The sequence below is a fragment of the Otolemur garnettii genome, unplaced genomic scaffold (genome assembly GCF_000181295.1).
Source record: "Otolemur garnettii isolate 467f Iridium unplaced genomic scaffold, OtoGar3 scaffold00011, whole genome shotgun sequence".
Lineage (NCBI taxonomy): Eukaryota > Metazoa > Chordata > Mammalia > Primates > Galagidae > Otolemur > Otolemur garnettii.
In genome coordinates, this window is record NW_003852406.1 from 30,177,015 (window position 1) to 30,181,598 (window position 4,584).

At 39.6% G+C, this 4,584-nt stretch overlaps 1 pseudogene; it reads right to left on the bottom strand.

The window, feature by feature from the left end:
- Positions 1-267: 267 nt before the first annotated feature.
- LOC105886474 lies at positions 268-4,205 on the bottom strand (annotated as a pseudogene).
- Between the last annotated feature and the right edge of the window lie 379 nt (positions 4,206-4,584).

Here is a 4,584-nt window from a genome sequence, read left to right on the forward strand (position 1 = left end):
AGGCCAGGCTGCCCTGCCCTGACCTCAGCTAGGTGGGTTCAGCCAGTTCTGAACTAGCTTTGGTTTTGGCCCAGTAGGTTGGTGACAATGCTGCTCTTCCAACTTTAAGTTTTCCTTGAAGGCAACCAAACAATAGGAGGGAATTACATTTCTAATATATTTTTGCAGATGGATTTTTCTGATCTTGGCGCATGTAGCTGTAATTTTTTTGTGTTACTAGAAAAAAATCGCTCTGAATTATAAACAAAAAAAAATTGTATTTAGTGGTTAAACTGGTGGTTGAAAATGGTGTTCTTGATAAATTAAAAATAAATAAATAAAATAAAAGTTAAAAGTCCCAGGAATCCCATCCTGAACTTGGAACGTATAGCCTTCAGAAGTAGTTTCTGGTACTACATTTTGATCCCTCTCTTCCTCTACAGAGAAATACTTCTCAATCAAGTTTAATGAAGCCTTGTACACAGACAAATTTTCATGGTTTTGTAGAGTTTCAATTTTGTCCAAACCTCCACATTCTTCAATCATTATACTAAGTTTCTCAGTTTCACCTTATTTTTTCAGCAGCCTGAAAGATATTTGAAATAGCATCCAGAATAACCAGAATAATTTTGGTATCTATTGCAGTTAAAAGGTTCATCAATGGTTTTATTATGCCACAATGAACAAGGTATACAATCTGTTCAACTGTTCTACCACTTCTATAGTAGGTCACAGCCTATATGGTTTCCTTTGTGTCTTAAAGTCTGCCTTAGAAAGAACACCAACACGTAATGGGCCTAGTCCATGATTCACAACTTGCTGTATTTCATCCTGATGGTCAGCTGTGATGTTTGACATTGTCCATGTAGCTTCCTTTTGAATGTTAGTTTGGGGGTTGATCAGCAGGCTGGGAAAGACAGTAAGTGCTCCTGCATCAATTACAACCTGAGTTTGTTCATCTGTCCCAATGACAATATTCCCTATGGCTCTTAGTGCAGGAGTCACAATTGGCAAATTGGTAGCTCCCCAAAGCTTCACAAGTTGGGGCACAACTCCTGTTTTCACAACCATTTCAATCCATTCATTTGGACCATCAGTAAGGTAGGAAATAGTCCAGCAAGTATCTGCTAATACCTCTGGATCATCGTGATGCAGGAGACGCACTAAAGTAGGAAAGATCTGTTCCATAGCCTCTAATGGGGGTGCAGGATTCTTATTGCGACAAAGGTTTGAAAGTGTCCAGGGAAGATTAATAAGTAACCACATGATAAAGATGACATATCAGGAATAGCTAGAAGAGCCAACAGTGGGTCAGCTTAATAACCAAGTCTCGGAAAACTGAACCATCACCTGCAATGTTTCCTGGAGCCCACACAGCTTGCTCACTGATATGAGCATGGGGAGATGCCAACAGAGAAATGAATGCTGGAATATCACCTCCATCTACCACATCCTTACTCTGTTCTGATGTCCCAGAATCAATGTTAGTTAGTGCCCAAGCAGATTCAAACTAAATGGGGCTACAATCAGTTCTACCCAAGAAAGACACAAATTTTGGGATCAAACCAGCTTGGATTGTGTTGTCAATGGGAGGCTGTTTTTCTCCAGAAAGTAGTGTCCTGGCAGCTTGAGTAGAGTGGAGCTGTGTTGTTGTGTGTTCCTTGGAGCTTCTGATTCAATGACGCAGGGGAAAGAACTGCAAACGGAATGAATCTTCAAGGGAGACCGGGACTCGCTCTGGTCGGCGGCCCCGCTAAACTTTACTGATTATCTTTTATACTTTCCAACATTTAGTAAGAATTTATCACATTTACAAAGAAGTCAAGTAACGTGAGGAAGCAACCATTTGAGATTACAATTTAGTGTGAAGGTTGAGGAATGCATATACAATTGATTTTGTTTAGAGTAAAACATTTTGGAGCCTGGCTGTCGGTCCTCAATTGCCCAAGGTAAAGTTACACCTTATAATGCTAATGAAGGAGAAATGCAAAGAAAAGAACCCAATGCTCCAAAACCGGTCTTTCCATCCTCCAGCTCATCTCGGCTATTTCTCCACACCCCCTAGGGAGAGTCACTCTACACATTCCTGCACATCAATAGGCAAGTGTAGAAGCTCAGATCCTCAAGGAGAGGCTTCTCGGAAACAGTTTTCCTGAGAGAGCACGTTGAGGTGAACTGCCATGTCTTGAGCAAAAGGATCTTATCCCCTACAGAGCTGGTTTTCCATATTGGTGCTATTTATACCTTTGACAATGTCATCCACAGACCAATTTGCAATACCCTGGTTGTTTCAGTTTTCCTGCATTGGAGAAGTAGCATCATTGGGAAGTGACCTTACATTTCTCCTCTGGTCATTTTTCTTAGCTTTCCTCAACTCCACATTAACTTCTATTTGGCATTGCCTCATTTCTGTACTGTCTTTTCACTTGTTCTTGAACCTGTTAAGTCAGGCAGCTGGTGAATTAGCATTCTCATTGGTAGACACGGTTATGAGACAAAGGGAGAAAGCTGCACAGTTAGTTCAAGCTTCCACAGGAGGCGGTGTGGGACTCAGAAGATCTGGGTCAGCTGCCCTGGAAATGTCCACTGTAGCTCAGGCAGAACATGGTGTGTCAAACATGATCACACTTTATTAGACAACAGAATACAAAGTTCCAATTCAATAGAAACATTTGAGAGTGGTAATTTAAAAATAAATATTTGGAAGTATGTGTTTTATTGTCAAAAATATTTAAAGTACTCATGATGGAATTATAAGCTTCAACAATTTTAGTTAAATAGATGAATTTGTACACATAAAAGTACATTGAAGAGATTCATTGGGCTGGCCATATTTGTTGCAGCTCTCAAGGTGAGATACATTTGTGTATCTTCTCAGTCACTGCTTTCTTCCCATTAAGTTCCCATTTTATTGCTTCAGTGGATGCAATTCATCTTTGAGTCAATGGGGGAAAACCTTAGGTTTATTGGCTATTTTTATCAATTTCATTTATGCTTATCCTGGTTCACAAGGTCTCATAGTGAATGGCTGAATTATTAGTAATTTCCCAGTCCTTATGCCACTTGGAAGACTTGATAGACTTAGGTTGATGAAGAAATAATGATGATGATAAACTTGTCCTGAAATCCTCTCACTTACACAGCAGAATCTATTTCTACACATAATTACACACATGGATTCCATTTTACATGAGCTTTTCATAAGTAGAAAATCAAAACAGATAAGTCATTGATCATGAGAATAAAAAAAGAGTAGCAGCAAGTGAACCCCTACCTCTACTGTACGATGAACTGTTTCTTTCTTCACAGCCAGGAATTCTACTTGAAACATGCCTTTCTCATTCTTAAACTCTGGTATGTCTTGCTGTAATGCTTTTTTTAGAGATAGTTCTGATGTTCTGTCAAGATATGGTGAGGAATTCACATTTTCAAAGTCAGGTTCCACACTTTCCATAGCTCATAGCACTGACTTTATCATATAATGGCTTCTGCAAGAAGCCCTGTATTGGTTTTGTTTTCTTGTAAGCATCTGTAACAGCAGATACATTGTGCTTCTCAGCTGGAACCAGGGGCTTCATTTCTTTGCTATAGGGAGGTCTTAAATCAGAAAGGCTTTTTGGATCACTGGACTGAGGCATATGTCTGTTGTGTAAAGTCCAGTTAGTAGTAGTTTGAGTCATATTTTTTAACTTTTGTTTATTGAACTCTCAGTTGTCTTTCATTTTGACTGTAACTATTTTGGGGTCCCTTGAATTCTTATTTTCTGTATCAATGTGAAAATTCTCCTTATCTATGTTAGAAATATAATCAGTGTCTCATTTGTCATCATTTTCATGACATAATTTATCTTCACTTAAATAAAACTGAGAAGATGGCTGGCAAGCATATTCAGAGGAGTCAGAGTATGATGAGATGAAAAGACATTTTGAAGACTGGGATCTTTTTGATCAAGAAGTGTCCTGATGACCATAGGGGCAGACACCCCAGTTGCATTATTTTTCTCAAAATGGGGTATGTTATTTGTCATATTAGAGGGTATGTCCTTCAGCTTTGTACTTCTTTTAGAGTTCTCACATAGTCTTCCTCGAGACAAATGATCCTTTTGTATGATTCACTAATGTTAACAAGTTAACAAGCCTCTGCTTTAACTCACTTGTTATGAGTTCTGAATTCTTTTTCGATTCCAACTTACCATGATCGATGTTTAGACCCATTCTCTCTACCATGATCCTCATTCATTTCTGGCACTGGAGGCATATTTTGCATATGTAAATGTGGGCAAATAATTTGCTTGTTTTTTTTCTCAGATATCTTTTCTGTCAGGGTGTGTGCTTTTGAAATAACTTTAACCTTAACAGATCAAGGAAGCACAAAGGAAAATCAGAAAGTAATTAAAATTTAACTGTTAAACGTCTCAATCTACATTGAGTTAGACCCCCAGTCTCTAGGTTATAATTAAGTGAAAGAGGGGTTCCAGGCCCTTGCTCGAAGACAGGCCGGTGGTGGCCGCCTCAAGGCTCCAGTGACGTCGGAAGGTGCAGCGAGCCACCTGCTGAGGCGCCCCGACTCGCCGGCCTCCCGCTGAGGCGCCCTGACTCGCCGGCC